Raw genomic sequence first — 19,220 nt, 5'->3', positions numbered from 1 at the left:
ACTAAGTAGTCCCTGACTATCTCATAAGCCTAAACCCACTAGTCTACATGGAGCTGCATATCCAGAAACATAGAGTGTAAACCTGTCTACCCACTCTGCCCGCCTGCACAGCCCCAGCATCGGCTGGCATCCCTTTAACAGATGGCCTCACAGTGCATGGCAGCGTATAGCTTTGAGTCCTTTGGCCCTGGCTGGCAAGAGCTCAGTTTTCTGAGGAGACACGTTGTTTACACCCGTCTAGCAAAGCAACCTAGATCTGAACTTCAGATCTTAAGATCAGAAAGACGGCAGGATGGAAGCCCGCTGCGTTACTCTTTATTAGGTACACTGTCATCTTTACGTTACATCTTCATTTCTTAATGTTTCATAACATCCTGGTGAGGAAGGCTAGTTTTGCAACTTGCAGCTTGGAGGGAATTTGTCATTGGTAATGAATTTGATCTCACTGTTTTTGGCCAGGCTAGAAACTGTAGGATCTTTGGAGCTATCTCCCTCTTTTCCATAGCCATTTCATTAATAGTTCAACTGGGGATCAAGCTTTGGTTTCCCTTTGGATTTGCAAGGATTTCCCAGCTCCCTCGTATGACCAAACCCAGATAATCTTAGCATGTTACAACAAAAGTGGGTGTTGCACTTGTTTAGCCCATGATTTCACTTGGTGATGAATGTGAAAGCATACATGTAAAAATGACAGGCAGGGAGTTATTGCCTCCCTCATGTCTTATCATGGGATCTTAGAACTGTTTATAGCTTCCTAAACATAATTAATCTACATCGTTACTTTCCAAAGCTTTCCTCCACAGCCCACGGATTTTATGCTGGACAAGGTTCAGGGGTCCGTGTGTGTTTGGACAACACAAGCTTTGCAATTTTTGGATTTTTCCTCCTTTTCCCTTTATTTTTGTTATCCTATCCCTACGTTTTACTTCCTAAAACCTCATGAGGTTGGATGCTACTACCATTACACTGTGAGGCCACGAGGGATGGAAGTTTCAAACAATGTTTCCTGTGGTATAAGTGTCTGTATTCATGTGGAACTTGGAATCACAGTAAGTCCAGTGTGGCCTTTCTCCGATTCCTTTAACTGGTAGGTTTTTAATCCAGCTTTGTTTCATTAAGTCAGTAGGTTATCAGTCCACAATTTGTGACTGGGATAGAAATAAAATGTTGACTATTTTATGTTGACTATTCTATGCTGTGTTACTAAAGAGAACCTGTGGTTTGAATTGAGATAGGAGAGAATTAATAAATTATAATTGCTCAGGTCATTGTTTTTTCTTTAGCTTGACTCAATCAAGGAAGTAGTATCACCTTGGAACCTATGCAAACAAGTGATGGTGGCAGTGGCCTACTATACTGAAATGATTTTTTAAGTGTCAGAATCGCAGAAGGAATACATTTTACAAATTCAGTAATATTTGAACCTATTATAGGTGAAAACACAGCATGATATAACAGGCTTAAAGTCATGATAAATGGCCATTATATGTTAAAGGCTCCTAAAATCAGTTCCTAACATTAAGACTTCTCTACACTGTGAAGTAAGGTTTTCTTCTTAACCATTGGCAACATGCTTTGGTAATTCTTATTTAGGAATAAGAAGTTAGAGAGGAGAGTCAGTTTAGGTGTTAGGCTAGCCAGCAGAGAACTCCTGATAGCCATTCATCAAAAAGGAAATGGAATAGAAATGGACAGATATGTGTAGCTTAACTAAGGGCAGCGAGTATTGGGTTCTGGTTGTTTGGGGAATCACTGGGCTTACAGGGAGTCTTTCCTCACTACCATTTATAAATAGCTGAAATGGCAACCAGGCATTAAGGATGAAGGAGCTGCTCCATAGATGCCCAAGTAGGTAGTGTCAGTACTGTCCTGAACTTGGACAGACAAGAATCCGAGTTCTGCCAGAAACATCCCTAAAGCAAAGACAGGTCCCAAGTGGCCCTGCATTTTGATCTTCATACTTTTAGACAGATACATTGGAAATATGCAGTTCACTTCTGTAATAGAGTTAGTCATTTTCCCTAAATGGACATTCATGCCGACAAGGGGGACCAAGGGACATGGTAGGCACCTTCCGCATGGCACCTTCCACGTGGCACCTGTGTCTTCAAGTAGTACCATTTTGACTTGATGATGGCAAGCTATTCTAAATGTGCTTAGTGAATGGCCATATAATAGTTAATAGCTGTGCCTTATCAAACACTTAGCTTACTGCTTGAGAATGTACAGTTTTATAGTATTATTACAGATTAAAAGCTAAATAGTAGTAACAAGTAACATTCTCTTTTTGTTTTTTTTCTTTAATATATTAATTTTTAGGCTAATACGAAGATTTCAACTCAAGCTGCTTGAAGAATGCCTTGATGAAAGCCTGTCCTACTGTTCCTATGGTTACTATCTTTTCTGGTCATGACCTTTTACTGCCACATTTCGGCCTTCCTGAAAAGTTGGGGGAGATCCAACTCTCAAAAAAATATGTCTTCCTGCTCTACTTGTGATCTTTCCACATATCAGCAAAACCTTAACTACATCCATCTACACAGTAAATGATGGAAAAGGAAGCCCAAGGGAAATCATAGAAGAAATAACAAGCTGACAGATACGGAGAAGGAAAAGAGCAAGTGGTTTTTCATCAGGGCTGGAGTTCTGTGAGATTTATGGCAGGCCATGTTTTCTCTACACTTAAGAAGCTTGAAGAGTTATAGAAAGATGAATGCCTAGTGAGATAATTCAAATACTTTTACTTATGTCTGAGAGTGCTCCAACACTGTTATGAAACCTGTTCTCAGGGATGTTTTACACAGTGTGATAGATTTCTCTGGCTCTCCATAGTCTCTTTGATCTGATTACAGTACACCGGTGGGAATGGAGCCTGATGCCAGTGGCTGAGACAAGCTCTGAAAGCTGAGTCGATGGCACTGGAATTGGTGTATGGTTAGGAATATGAGGGATGAGATCCTAGTGTGAAGTTTAGGCTTTCTAAGATGGCACCATTTTCCTTCAATCAACAACCTGTGTTAGTGGACTAACTGTCTCATTAAGGACTAAACTGCCTCCTCTCAAAATGCCTATGATGAGGGCTGGAGAGCTAGCTCAGCAGGTACAGTGTTAAACATATAAGCATGTGGACCTCAGTTAAATTCCCCCAAAACTATAACAATAAAAAGCTATGTGAGGTTGATATACCTGTAACCTCAGGACAGGGAAAGTTCAGACAGGGGAATCCTCAGGGCATGCTGGCTGGCCAGCCTACCCATGTCAGTGAGCTTGTTTTTTCTTGGGGTGTACTTTGTAAGTTTTGAGTGGCTTGCCCTGAGGCAGGAAGAGCTGCTCTGCCTTGTGCTGGGAAATCAGCATCTAATCGTAGACTCTCAGGACACATGACCTTGGCCTCATTAGTTGGTGCCAGGTTTAAATGAAGGGAAATGCCATGCAAGGCTTCAGTGTGTGCCAAGAGGAGTTTCTGGTAATTGGCTGCATTCTTGGTTCCTCCTGTATTCACCAGGAAAATTCTTTAATCATGCTGACTTTGGTTTATGCAATCTGTTCTTGAAAATATTTTCAGATCATTCAAATATCCTTGTATATTAACAGAAAGGTAACCTCTACAGCTGGGCTAGGCTCTCCAGGAAGACCCTAGGGACAATCTTTAGGAGCCAAATATTCGTGACAAGAGGAAGTTTACTATGAATTTTGTATCTATATTTCATTGCTAATGAAACGTTGGTTATAAAAAAGAGGTAAATTGGTTGATCATCTCAAAATAATTCTCTTATAAAATGAGATTTATTTGTTTGTTTGTTTGTTTCAATGTACCCATTCGTTTTGGTGAAATCCATAGTTCAAAATAATAGTTAACCTAGTGAAGTAGAGCTGCCTTTCATATTCCCTTGGGGCTCCTTCTGGAGCCTTAAGTTTGGGTCCTACTGCAAGAAGCAACACCATGTACTTGGTGAAAATGAGACTCCACACCTACAGTATTGTCAGAGGAGAACTGGTGAGGAAGCGTAGGGGAGTCCAGTCAGGATGCTCTTCTGTAGTGATATGATGAGAGAAAGGGTGGTGTGGGGAGCCTGGCTCTGTGGTCTTCAGGCATTGCTTTATTTTAAAATGCATCTTTGAGGGATTCCATAACTACCTGTAGGAATCTCTGCAGTTGGCTACCCTCTGAAGGTGGTGCCCTGAGATGACTCTTCCCAGATACAAAAGCTGGTTCCAGGGTAACTGAAAAGAGAATTGCCGCAAAGACAGCTGGGATCTGGAAATACAAGAGTTCCACGCCCCGATGATGCACTGAGGCTGTGGACCCCCGAATGTGCCTGCTCTGAGTTACCTCTGTCAGCAGCAGAGATAGGCAGGGAAGATTTAGTTGCTTTGACCTTCCTGTCTTCCTGATATCCCATTGAGAGTCAGCCTTAAGGGAGAAGATGAGGAGTCCTCATTTTGTCTTAAGAAAAGAAAGAAAGAGAATAGGAAGAAAGGAAGGAAGGAAGGAAGGAAGGAAGGAAGGAAGGAAGGAAAGAAGGAAGAAAGGAAGGAAGGAAGGAAGGAAGGAAGGAAGGAAGGAAGGAAGGAAGGAAGGAAGGAAGGAAGGAAAAGAACACTAGCTTTTTATCATCATCTGAAATCCTGGTAAGACTAGAAACCTAGAAATCAACTACACAGACCTCTGATTCCTAACAATTTTGCTCACAATTACAGAGATCAGCATATTAAATTGTGTAACCTTATAGTACAAGGGCTTTCATGCGAGTAGCATTTATGAAAGGACCAACCTAAAGATAAATTAGTTAAGTGCCTACATTCGTGTTTGAGGAGGTGCATATGATGGTTCTGAAAGATGATAGCAAAACGCTGCAGAGTAGAGTCATTTACAGATTAATGGAAGAGTTTCAGTTGCTCCTTTACACAAACCAGAGCACACAGAAGTAGAGGACATGGCCTCAATGTAAAGGCAGAGCGGGGGAAAAAATACACGCCTACTGGCTATACAGCCATTAAGATCTATACAAACAAAAAACTAATAGAAATTAATCTTAAGGGATTGTTGCTTACTTGCTGGGTGCTGTGCCTTCAGTTTCTATCTATAAAACTTGCTGAGCCGGGTAGGTAGTGGGACCACTGGGGAAGTAGTTAATCTTGGTAGATGACTGCTTATAGGGGTATGTACAAATATCATCCTCTGGTCTCATCAGCACATAGCAGGGAACCATTATGCTGAGGTAGACTGATGTTGGTCCCTGGAACATCCTTCCAACTGAGGCTAGAATCCTCATGAGGTACTCCGATTAGACAAGGTTTCTGTTTTCTTTACATGCTGTGAAATTATCTCTGGTCCATAAAAGGAAAATGATGAACCTGAAGTATTATTCTTAAGTGTCAACGATGTATGTTGTTGCTCATACGTAAATTTAAAACTGCTGGCTGCAGAGCAGCTCTAATGTTAAAGGGAGAAGACAGGTGTCAGGCAACTGCCTAACTGTTCCTAGAGTCTAAGCCAGTCTTAACAAAGTAGAAAACTATGAACCGCAACAGGTAGGATTGTTTGAGAGGAGAGAAATACGAAAACAAAAGAAATCAAAGAAAGATGCCGGGTGTCATTTCCAAGATACTTTTGCTGTTGCTGTGATAAAATATTGTGACAAAAGCAAGGCAAGAGAGAAATGTTATTTTTTTGGCTCATCCTTTGACAGCACAGCACACCATGGCAGAGATATCTTGGTGTCAGGGAGCTTGAGGTGGCTGGTCACAGGGCATCCGTGGTCAGGAAGCAGAGACAGTAAACGCTAGTGCTCAGCTCACTTTCTTCTCCGAACCCAAACCTAGCGAGTGGCATCACCTTCTTTAGGGCAGGTCTTTCAACTCCCATCAATCCAATTAAGATAATATATCATGGGCATACACAGAGACTAATCTACCCTCAGATGTCCCTTGTTGTTGTACCTGGAAATTTTTCTGAAGAGATTCTAGATCCTGTCAAGTTGATACTTAATTCGAAGCATCACACATCATCAACGCAGAAAAAAACAGCACCAAGGGACAACAGAGGAAGGTTTTCACTGGCAATAACGCCTACTGAAAGCAGTTTTGCATTAAGGTGAAATTGATGAATATTTTTATCATCTAGGATATTGAGAATCAGCCCGGTGACTTTACTTTCCAGGGAACAAGTGACATCTGGAGACAGTGTTAATTGCAATTACTGGGCTATGGAGAGGCGCTGACTGGCATCTCCTAAAGGACAAGATGCTGCTAACTATCCAGCAGCGTGTCAGAGAACCCACTATAACGAAAAACCATTTGATCAAAATGCTGATAATGGCAAGGACAGGAAACTCAGTCCAAAGGATCTCTGTGGAAATGAAGAAAGATCTTAAAGATAAATTATGTCATCTAGCTGCAAAATAGGATTGCCTACTGGCATATGCTAACATTGTGTGCTTATTGAAAAATGCAATTAAGTAACAATCTTATTGTGGTTAGAGTTCTTTTTACCTATCTATGTATTAGAGAATACAGTCGGTCTCATCACTCTTTCTTAATAAACTGAAGGGGACGTCCATCAAAATCATGCCAGTAGAAGGCAATGGTATGCTGAGCACAATTCTTTTCAGAAAATACCTAGCTACTGTGAGTAGGAAACGACCTTTAAATAAGACTAAAAGGAAATAATTTAATTAAGTCTGGCTGTGGTTCCATTTTATATCTGTCTTTTCAAACTGTTAATGAATGCTGACCCATTTAGTCATGACAGAATGTGTAGTCTGAGGAATCTGTGCCCTTTCTGAGGTACCTAACAAATGTGTACTAGACAATAAAACATTGCTTGTCTGGTAGTCATAATACTGATATTTAAATTGGCACCAGCACGCCACATTTAGGACTGTAGAAGGAACTCTAGCCCAATGTCAAAAGCAGCCACAGAGATAAAACACATTCCTCAAGGCGGGGGGGGGGGGGGGGGGGCTTAATGCAGCCATGAGTATTTCATGGGTTGCTACAGCACGTTAGCCACTAACGATTCCCTCCCAGGAAGGATACTTACTGCGATTACTGGTGCATAATGACTACTTGATCCTAATTAGACATAATGGATGAATTCTAGCTCTGTATTTGTCGTGGTGTTTTTTTAGGACACTGACCCATAAACATGAGAAGGAAGGGTCTGGGAGACTGAGGTTTTCAATTGTAGTCATTTGAACATGAGGGCTCACACTGTTCATTTCTCGGAGTCAGTTAACAATGATGAAGGGTTGACTGGAAGTCTCCTAAAAGCTAGCTGTGGTTAAAAAAAAAAAAAATTGGGAAAATTCCGAATAGTATCAGTACAACATATTTTGCACTGAGTTTGACATTTTCATTTTCTTGGCTTAATTTATTTTATTCCCCTGGGAAGTTCAAGGTTAAAATGTACTTTCTATAAAACATAATTTTACAAATTCTGACTGGGATACTGAGCAGCAATTTGACTAAACAGATTCATGGCTATTTTTCAAGATTATTTGTAAGAATTCTCTAAGAATAAACACAGTAACAACTGTGCCCTTCCTGCAGTTTCTCTAGAATAACATCCTCCTCAGAGGGAGAAACAGTCAACACAAACAGAAATTGCATGTGTATAACTAAAATGCTTGCAAAAGCGAACAGGAAAGCTCAGTTCTCCGATTTTCCTCCCTAATTTTCTCATATGGTATAAGGGTTTTGGTTCAATGTTACTCATTAATCTTTTTATTTTTTCTTTTTTTTATCTTTTTTTATTTTTTATTAATTACAGTTTATTCACTTTGTATCCCCCCATAAGTCCCTCCCTCCTCCCCTCCCAGCCCCACCCTCCCTCCCCCTTCTTCTTGCTTGCCCCTCCCAAGTCCACTGATAGGAGAGGTCCTCCTCTCCTTCCTTCTGATCTTAGTCTATCAGATCCCATCAGGAGTGGCTGCACTGTCATCTTCTGTGGCCTGGTAAGGCTGCTCCCCTTCAGGGGGAGGTGATCAAAGAGCAGGCCAATCAGATTATGTCAGAGGCAGTCCCTCTTCCCATCACTATGGAACCCACTTGGATACTACTATGCTGTCATGGACTACATCTGTGCAGGGGTTCTAGGTTATCTCCATGCATGTTCCTAATCTTTTAAAAATTAATCTGTGGGAAGTATAACTTCATACGTAATCACAGAGTCCTTCACAACACATTCACAATTTATATCATAGTCATGTAATTTTACAGTTTTAGCAACTGTGTGAAGTTATCAAACTTCTGACACAATTTCCAAAGCTTTGTGGCTGAACACCAGGAAAAGGAAATATCCAGCGCTGGTCAGATGGACGTTCAAGGCCTCGGTCCCTGGCAGTCTTTAGGAATAAGGCTTCCTTCACACATTGTGCCACCAGAGGTGCTCAGAGTCTACACACTGGCAGAACCCAATGGGCAGATGGGAAGAGGGGGCATTCTAGGCTTTGGGAAGCAGATTTATAGGGGAATGGATCCCTTTCACAGACTGCGTATCAGCCACAGGGGTGGGTGTGATCTGGCTGCGAGCCCAGAAGGAGAGGAAAGGGGATTCATTTAGATGCATAGCATCACCTCTGGCAATTCAATCACGAGGAGGAAGTCATTCGTCTGTATACTTGACGGCATAGAATCAATGCTCGGCTCTCTTCCTCAGCAGAATGCTGAAGTCCAGTTCTGGCTCGGCCGTGTGTCAAGATGACTGCCGTTCCCATAAACTATCCACAGAGCCAGCCAATCAGATGTCCCGCCCAGATCCCCTTCCTGCTCTTCCCAGAAATCACGTGGTGATCGGCAATCCTTGCTTCTCCTCACAGTTATGGATGAGATTCGATTATTGTCACCCCTGCTTCATCATCACATGGGGCAGAGTCACCGTGCCGGGGAATGAGGCCATGGAGTCCACGGTCCCCCCATGGTCTTCTAAACCTGTGCTTCCTGATGCTGCGACCCTTTAATACACTTCCTCATGTTGTGGTGACCCCCAACCATGAAATTGTTTCGTTGTTACTCAACAAGTGTATTTTCGCTACTGTCATGAATCGTAATGCAGATACTTGACGAACAACCCTCACAGGGGTTTCGACCCACAGGTTGAGAACTACGGCTTTAAACTCTGAAGGGAAAAGTCACAAGAAAACAACAGGTCCTCAAGGCACATGAATGTGAGGATTTCGCAATGAAAAACGCCTTTCTAGTCACAAAATACACTACTTAAAATATGGTTAAAAAAAAAAAACAAAAAACACAAAAACCTAAGTCCTTAACAATGCTGGGCATATTTTGCAGCAGGTATGAGGTGGAAGCTAGCATAATGATAATGGCATTGAGCTTGGAAATAGTGACAAGTTTGAAAAGCTTGATTATCAACCAGGGGCTTAGCCTCAGATTATTAATTTAACCCAGATTATTAACAGATTATTAAATTAACCAAAATTACAAGGGAGAAGGCACTCGCTTTCATTTTCTTATCATTTGGTGTTAGAACTATGGGGATATTCATGGTTTTTGTTGGTGGTGATGATGATGATGTTTTTTTGTTTGTTTGTTTGTTTGTTTTTCTTTCTTAAGACTCTTTTTGAAGGGAACACCCCAACGACTCTATCTTAGTAGGGATAAGTTCTGATGCTTGTTCATCTCACTTACCTTGTTTTTATCTATCTGTCTATCTACTGTTTATTTATTGGTGTGTGATGCATGTATGTGTAGCACAGGTGTGTTCCTAAGTGTGTGTGTCAGTGCATGTGCAAGTCAGAGGCTGACTCTGAATAGCTTCTTCTCTCACTGATCACTTTAGTTTTTGAGGCAGGTTCTCTCACAGAACCTAGAGCTTGATATTTGGGAAAGAAGGAATGGCCAGTGAGTCGCCAAGCTCCTCTTGTGTCTGTGCCCAGTGCTCGGGTTATGGTCCTCCATTATCACACCAAGCTTCCAAGTCAGTTCTGAGGATTTGAACTCAGATCTTCATGCAAATACAGTACACGCTGATCCATCATCCTATGCCTTGGTTTTTAAAAATCATGCCCGCACACCTAACCACGTTGACTGAAGGGATTTAATTAGGAATATCAAAGAGCAGATCTGAAGTAAGTTTACATCAGTTAAGATGCAAAACCAAAAAATAAAAATTAAAAAAGGTCTCAAGTTTTTAAAAAGGTTTTAGAGGAGCTATAAAACAAATCAGGCAGGTTGGTGAGAAAAAAAAATGACATTCACAAATTTTAACAGTGTACAGAGTATATCATTGGTTGGTAGGGTAGACAGGAAGTCTCTGGAACTCTTCATTCACAGCCAGGTAGAGGAAGAAAGCCCAAGCTACTGCTTCTGCCGCCTGCAACTATCTTCTTCATGCTGCTACGACCATTACTCACATTAGGACATGTATCTCTGTAAAACCTAAAGATTAGTTTTAGGCACATTAAAGCTTTCTCCCTCCTAGAGCTAGAAGCTAGCCATTTACATCATATGGGCTTTTAATCCTGCAAACCTTTCAAAGCTGTCAACACTATACTCTATGATGTTTTGTTGAGGCTGAAGATCCTGACTTTAAGTAGCATAGTATCTAGACAGAAAGCAGACCCATCAGTTCAAACACCAAAATTATGCTTCTGTAAGCTGTTCCAAACCTCAAGCTCTGTGTCCTGGTGACTAAAGCTAGAACACTGCACACTTTTACAGGATCAGCCTGCAAAAACTATATTTAGTGTATGGGTTTATAACCTAGCGATGTCCTACTGGGTGCTAGTTTCTATTTCTCCCACTGTTTTCTTGTTGGAGTTCAGGGAAATCCAGGAAAAATCCCAGGCAGTTATGCTTTAGGAAGGTCCAGTTTACTCACATATGTTTCAAGATATTGTTTAGGCTTCTCTTATGAGAATATATTTAGATAACTCAAAGTTCCTTGGAAATGTGATTTTTCTCTTAATTATGTAATTAATTATCAATTATTAATTAATTCTTACAATTTGTTCACTTTGTGTCCTGGCTGTCGCCCCTTCCCTCATCTTCTATCAGTCCCACCTTCCCTCTTCTCCCCCTATTCCCCTCCCCTAGTCCACTGATAGGGGAGGTCCTCCTCCCCTTCGATCTGACTTTAGCCTATCAGGTTTCATCAGGACTGGCTGCATCATCTTCCTCTATGACCTGGCAAGGCTGCCAAGGGGGAGGTGATCAGAGAGCCAGTTACTGAATCTCTGTAACACCAAGCTGATCATATTGTTGATTCAAAGTTATCCTAGAAATGAGATAAAATATCCATTGTTAGGGAAAAGATAGACTAGAGCTTTTCCAATTTTGGTTTGTTTGTTTGTTTGTTTGTTTGTTTCAAAAGTCATTTAATGGAGGCCCAAATTCCACTCTCAGTGTTTACACATGGTAACTTTTAGAGCCCTTTGTTCATGTTCCCTCTTGTCGAGAGTGTTACTAGGCATTCAGAAACTTCAGGAATGATGCCTTTCTATTGAGGTAGTTCTTTGCTGTGTTCCAAGTCCTTCAGCAGTGAGGACTTGGACAATTTTCAAATTTGGATGTGCAGGAGGGAATGACTGTGCCCTCTCCTGAATGACAGGGACATCAATATCACCAAGATTAGAAATAAAGCAAATCTATGGTGCGTCAAATGCCTGAGGGGAAGATAAGAGCTTCTTCCTTAAAAATATGATGTAGACTTGAACACAGCTATTTCTGCCTCATACAAAGACAGGGCCACTCAAACATCGGTCTCTAAGGACTGGCTGCTCTTTTTGACTCTAGTTCTCACAATTCCACTTGCTTTGGTGAAGGTTAGCTGTTTCGTTTGGCACATGTAGAAACAAACTAATGTTCATGTGTGCGATGGAGGGAAAAGGTGTTGTCCAAGGGCTGTGCTGCATGACTGACTACAAGGTGTGTATGCATTTAATGGCTGTGGGCAGGGAGAACAGTGCACCTAAAAACCCCTCATAATGAATGAGTAAAGCACAGAAGACTTACATCTTTGAAGTAAATGAGTTTCCTGGAGCCTGATAGGGTTGTTTTTTTAAAACATGTGGGAAATAGACACCTTCAACAAGATCTGACTGTGCTTTAGATGACTACTCTAGAAGCTATTTATGGCAACAAATATTCAGAGATTAAATGTTATTTTGGACAGAAGTAAGTAGGAAACTATTGCTGTAATTCTGTTGTTTGCATTCAACTCAACTCTCATATCAAAAACAAAGATCATGTATTATATCATGTTTAGTTTCCAAGGAATTGCAAATGACTTTTTAAAGTAACTTTCCATGGTTTGTCCAAACATGAGAAAAGAATACTCAAAAAAATTAATAAAATGCCTAAACAGGCATCGTACCTCGGTAGAATGGGTCTGCAGAGACTATGGGACCTTCAGCAAGCATTTGCTAAAACAATATTGAGTTCTGGAAAAGAAATAGAGTGAAAGGATTCTGCAACCTGCCACCTGAGAGTCCACGAGAGGATCCAGCATGGAAAAATGTGCAATGCAGAAAACTAAATCCCTGTTCAGTTGCATGTAGATATTTTTAGTTGAAAATACCAACATCATTATAATAAGTCAGTTTACTTGTCAATTTCAGAAATGTGAATGACAGTATCAGAGCCAGAAAATTTTCTGATCTTATTCTGACTAATTTGTCACTATACTTGAAAAGCAGAAATATTTCATTCCAAATGATAGCTCCTTTCAATTGCACAATAAAAGTTAGTAGATATAACACTGACACAATATTAATATACTCAAACTCACAGAAAAATATACAGGCAGAGAAAGAAGAGACGGATGTGTGTTGTTCTACAGTAAAAAGCTTTTGTTTTACAACTGTGCATTTCCTTGAAATTTTTTTAAAGTAAGGAAAACATAAAACATTTTCTATCGCTTTTAACTCCTTATATGAACAAAGCAAACACCAGAACATACAGTAAAATGCCTGAGTTCATAGGCTCAGTCAGTAATATCTTTATTCATTGAGAAATCTTGTTTCCATATCCCTCTGTTGGACTTACTTCTTTTGGGTGTTTATTTTGAAAATTCATACCAAAATATGCAAGAAGCTTTGCTCCAAAGACATACTTTTAGCTCACAGATCACTGTAGAAATAATACTCTGATACTTAAATAAAAATAAGCCAAACAGTATCTTTACAATCCATAGATGAGTCATATACGCTAATACAAATGACAGAGGAACACCTTATCTGTCTGTCTGGAAGAGCTCACACCTCTATTTCCTTTAGCTTTCATCTCAGTTGCCCACAGAGGGCCCTCTCATTCTAAGTATACAGCAGTGCCTGCATGTCTTCTTGGAGTGCTGAGGGAGGTCTTTAGAAAGTGTCTCATGTGTTCTAGGCTGGCCTTGAACTTAGCACACAGCTGAGGATGAGCCTGAACTTCTGAGGTTCTGTCTCTATGTCCCAAGTACCGAGATTATACTCATGTGCCACCATTTTATCAAACAAAGGTGGTGATGGGGAATCAGGTATGTTAGTGGAGCTGTCTCTCGACCTACCCACATCCTCTGTCCCTCAATTTGTTTCTAAACTTAGTAGTCAACCTTCCTAATAGAGTCACTCAACTCAAATTCAGCTCTCATAGTTTCCCATGTCTTCCCTCCATTGCTCTGTTACAATTTTAATTTCATGCTCAATTGAGTGATTAGATTTGGATAAACCGGCTCCCTCACCATTGTCAGCTCTAAGACTCCAGTAACTGTCACAGAGCCCAAAAGAGAAAACCAAGGGGATGGCCCACAAATGATTGCTAATTAAATAGCATAAAGACCATTGACATAATAAATGCTAAAAATTATAGAGAGCTGATATTTAAAATGTCATCATCCATATTATATAAAGTTATTTTTACTTTACGCTAATAATTCAAAGAATGGGAACTTTATGCTGTCCTAGAATTTGTCTTCATCCTTCCCTTTATAGTGAGATAAACCCATACTGTGAACTCACAGCCCTCTTCTGCTGCAACCTCCCAGGTCCCAGGATTACAGGAGTAAGTGACTTCATTTGGTCATTGTTTCTGTTTGTTTCATGAATGTTATGGCTTCATGTACTTGACACATTGCTATGCTTATTAAGAATTGTATTGTAGGCCTGGGGAGATACCAAAGTCCATCAAACATGAAGACCTGAGTTGGATCCTCAGAACCAAGGTAGAATTCTTGGGCACTGTGGTATACACTTTTAATCCCAGCACTGGGAGGCAGAGACAGAACATAGTGGCTTCTAGATTAATCTAATAAGTGAGTTCCAGAAGAGTGAGGGAGCCTGTTTCAAGAAACAAAATAGGTATTGCCTGAGGAAGGACAGGCAGGTTGGGTTCAGGCCTCAAAAGGCACACACACATGTACATACACACACACACACACACACACACACACACACACACACACACACGTGATCTTTTATATGAATCAGGAAAAATGGAAACTAAAGGTTACTAGTAAAACTAAGCAATATTGTAAGTATCCACATATAACTGCTTTTGGTGCTTTAAGCAATATTCTCATTGAATGAAAAAAGAGTCATAAGGATCTTATTTACTACTATATATGAATTATATAGATTTTGTGGTTTTAATAGCTCAATTTTATCAAACTAAGGCAGTATCATTTAGCACTTGCCCCACAGCTACTACAATAGCACACAGTATTTACCAACAAAGCAAATGATTCGGGAAGGTTGTTAGTGCTGTGTTGGGAGGGTCTGGGGAAAAGGGTTCTCTGAGGTAAGCAGCAGATCTGGCATTGGCTCTGTGCCCCAAGCAAATGACACTGAACCACACCCTTTCCTTATGAACGAGCTGGGAAATGTTGCCAGTGCTGCCTTTTCCCTTGGAAAAGGTGGGACTATTTATGACCAGACATGATGCACTGAATCATGGCTCAATAGGGTTATTTTTTGGAGGAGTGGCTATAAAGCGGGAATTTTGTAGATGGGGCTCTATATGCAAAGTTCATCTACTTTGACATGATACTGGCCATTGCAATAGTTTAGGCTGGTGGGAGGTGAGAAAAGATGCAAAAAGTAGTCAGAATACTACTAGGAAATCCTAGCCAAGAGAGTTGCAAGAGCATGTTAACTAGGGTAAGGGGAATTCGGAAGATTCAATGAATAGTGAGTAAGGAGGAGTGAAGAAACCTATTCATGCTTGTCTAAGATTCCAATCCTATGTAACTGGATGATGTCACTACCAAGAAACATCCCTGGGTAAGGAAGAGTAGGGAGGGAGGTAGAAGAAAGCACATTCTAAAAGTGTTGAGTTTGAGGTATTCAGGAGGTAATCATACAAGGATTACTTGGAACTGTGAGACTGACCAGGGAGAGAGGTGTAAAACTGGAGATCATTATGGAGTAAACAGGTGAACTTGGGAAGGTTAAAGGGATTTAGGCAAAAGAGACAGAACCCAAGGGAGTAACTAAGGCTAGGCAAAGAGAGACACACCGGACAGTGGGACTCGGCTGCTGTAATCAGACCTTGAAGGGAAATCAAGAGCTCTAGCAATACAAAAGCAAGAGAGAAGAGACTTCAGCGGGGGGCAGGTGCTCACCAGTGTCTAAATGCTAGCAATCTTCAAGTCTTTCCCTCACACTCACTCCCAAATATGACTTTTATTATGTTTTATTTGGTTCCTCGCTATTGATGACGATGACACAAGGAAATTCAAAGGTTACTCTTCATTTTCATTAGAACTATTTCTTGTGTGTTTGTGGTTTATTTTTAAAATATTTTAATAAACTCTGTGAACATTGCCTATGAGAAAATTAATAACATGCCGACTCAAAATATGTCCTTCTGGTGCATTATTTTAAATGGAAGGCTCTTGAATAATGGCAGATGTAAAATCATCCTGATCTTTTTATTTCTTAAAAGCAAAATACCTTCATTTGCTGAAGATGTGATAAGTTTGACCCTAAAAATCCCACCAGGAAACTTCTAGAGCTGAGAAACACTTCCAGCAAAATAACTGGATATAAAATTAACACAAAAATCAGTAGCCCTCCTATACACAAATAACAAACTGAGAAAGAAATCAGGGAAACAACCCCTTTCATAATCACCTTAAGTAATATAAAATATCCTGTGTTAACTCTAACGAAGGAAGTAAAAAACCTGAGTGATAAAAAACCCTGCAAGTCATTGAAGAAAGAAAGATGTAAGAAGATGGAAAGCCCACCAAAGCAATCTTCAGATGCAATGCAATTTCCATCAAAATTCCAACACAATTCTCAGATCTTGAAAAGATAACGTTCAGCTTCATATGGCAACACAAAAACTCAGGATAGTTTAAAGAAATCTGAATAATAAAAGAATTGCTAGAGGTATCAACATTCCCAAGTTAAAGTACAGAGCTACAGTAATAAAAACAGTGTGGCACAAGAACAGACACATCAATCAGGGGAATCAAATTGAAGATCAAGACATAAATCCACAGGCCTATGGGCACTTGACTTTTTTTTTTTTTTTTCTTTTAAAAAAAAGGATTAAGGAATGCATACTGGGGGAAAAAACACAACACCTTCAAGAAATGGTGCTAGTAAACTAAGACAACTGCATGTAGAGGAACCCAGATAGATCTATAATAATCACCCTATGGAAAATTCAACTCCCAATGGACCAAAGACCTCAACATAAAACCCAATACACTGAACTGTTAGAAGAATAAGTGGAGGATAGCCTTGAACTCATTGACACAGGAAAAGATTTTCTGAACAACATTGTCAGAACAGGCAATCTACATGAAACTGTCAAATAAAGGGGAGACAGAGTCACGTTGGCAATTTCTTGCCACCCAAATGAAGTTTCCAGGACTGGAATTGGGTTATTTCTAACTCATTGTTGGCCAAAGAAATCTTATGGGAATCCCCAAACAACCCAGGCTGCTGCCAAGGCTGGAGAGGTGGCTCTCCACAAACTGACAGCAAAATGCCATTGCTGAGGACAATGCCTACACAACCCACTGAACACGGAGAAGTTGAGCTAGCCTACAGAGGGCCTTCACACCTACGTGCTAGTGTCTTAGTTACAGGAAGGAGGGTACCCTGCTCACGACCAAAGGAGAAACATAAACACCAGTGCAGCCACAAACTCTTTGATCTACAATAGTGTCCTGCCTGCAAGATATTGCTGGGGCAACAGTGGCACAAAGTTTCTGGGAGTAACCACCCAATATTGGATTTGGCTGAAGGCCCACTCCCTGAGATGGAACCCACACCCAACACTGAATAACTAAGAACCTGAGGCTAGACAACCCAGGGACCTAGGGTAAAACCATATACCATTGTTCTAAAAATTTTTTAAGCAGCAATAAAATAACTCCTGGTGATATTCTGCTAAACTCATAGATCAGTGCCTTGCTCAGCCATCATCAGGGAGACTTCTTCCTGTAGCAGATGGGAACAAACACAGAGACCCACAGACAGACATGCAGAGAGTGCCAGGCTTTGGAACACTCATCCCTAAATATCAGGTCTCAATGAATTCCCTCTCCTCAGGACTCAGGGAAGCCCTCAGAAGAGGAGGCAAAAAGAGAGTGAAAGTGAGAGGAGATGGTGGACACTAAGAAAACATGGCCCTCTGTCTGAATTAGGATTTATATTGCTGTGATAAAACACCATGACTAAAGCAACTTGGGAAGGAAAAGACTTTATTTGGCTTACTCTTCCACATCACTGTTAATCATTGAAGGAAGGCAGGACAAACAGGGTAGAAACCTGGAAGCAGGAACTCATACAGAGGCCATGGAGGGGTGCTGCTTATTGACTTGCTCATGGCCTGCTTAGCCTGCTTTCTAATAAAACCCAGGAACATGAGCCCAGGTATAGCCCCACCCACAATAAGTTGGGCTTTCCCTCATCAATCACTAATTAAGAAAATGTCTTAGAGCTGGCTTTTATGGGGGCATTTTCTCAAGTGAGGTTCTCTCCTTTTGGATAACTCTACCTATGTCAAGTTGACCAAACTAGCCAAAACACCCTCTAAGTCAACGGGATCAATGCACGTATAAACTCACAAAGACTGAGGTAGCATGCATAGGGCTGGGAGGTATCTGCACGAGTTGGGGTCCTAGAGCTGAAAGGAGAAATGGACACATGTCTCCATCCCTAACCCAGAAGCTAGTTCCAATTGATAACGACTTACAAATGAAAATTTAGTTTTCTCCAAGGGGATCTCAGTACTCCTAAGGGTACGCTGTATGCCAACAGTGGATAGCCAACAAAAAAATGAACTCCTTGTCTCGTAATGTGATATCAGGGCTCTTCCTTTAAAAAAATTATCTCATTGTTTTTTATTTTTATTTTATTTATATAATATTTTTTCTTCACTTTTTCCCCTACAGGTCCTTTGAGTATATATTATGGCTTCCAGTTTAGGGTTTTTCTGAGATTCCTGGGTGTTTTGATTATATTAAGTTTTCAGACTGCATGTGAATTAGCTACAAAAACATTTAAAAATTCAATATTATGCATCATTTATGAAAATTCTTTTTAAAAGATCACCATGTCTACCAGCTTTTTCCACTTTGTCCTGTAGAAATGGCTCTGTGAATTTAAAAATAAAACATAGAAAGAATGGAAACAAAGGACTTCAAACATAAGCATTTATCCTTGCCAAATAGTTGTGAAAAGTTATCACTTTTCTCCTGTGCTAGCAAGAAGTGTTAAGTATAAATGTTAACGAACATCTGTGTTTACATACACTTTGGTGAATAAATTAAATGATAAGAAATATGTTAAATTACAATGTGAAGTCTTTGTTTAAAACATTTTGTATAATTCACATGGTCTGTCTGTACATAGAGAGCCATACCAGTGTTTTTCAAAGATTTGTGACAGCTGATATATAAAAAATTTAGGATCCTTTGTATGTTCTTGTCCCTCTTCAGACATTTATGAGTTCTCTTAAAACAAGAATCTATCCTTCTCATTTCATTATTACAAAAAGAGCAAAGATCATACATACTTGTCCACTGCCAGACTCAGTCCTTATCACAAAGTCCCGTGAAGCATAAAGGATAATGATTTCATAGGATAAATACTACATTTATAACAATACTACCTAAAAAAATACAAGCCATACAACTGATCTTGAATGCAGATTTTTCAAAGCTTTCTGACTGCTTTCTAGCCAACCTATTTTAACCTCAAATTTACCTTTTAGGGATATTTTGTATTCAAGACAAAAGTACAGAAATACAGCTTCTTTAG

General features: G+C 40.2%; 1 protein-coding gene across 8 annotated transcripts in view; it reads right to left on the bottom strand.

Moving 5' to 3' along the window:
- Positions 1–19,220, bottom strand: part of Sorbs2 (sorbin and SH3 domain containing 2) — a 197,031-nt gene that overhangs the window by 137,105 nt on the left and 40,706 nt on the right. The gene's annotated exons all lie outside the window — the stretch shown is intronic.

The sequence above is a fragment of the Psammomys obesus genome, unplaced genomic scaffold (assembly GCF_907164565.1).
Source record: "Psammomys obesus unplaced genomic scaffold, mPsaObe1.curated_primary_1811, whole genome shotgun sequence".
Lineage (NCBI taxonomy): Eukaryota > Metazoa > Chordata > Mammalia > Rodentia > Muridae > Psammomys > Psammomys obesus.
This window is presented reverse-complemented; position numbering and strand designations above follow the sequence as displayed.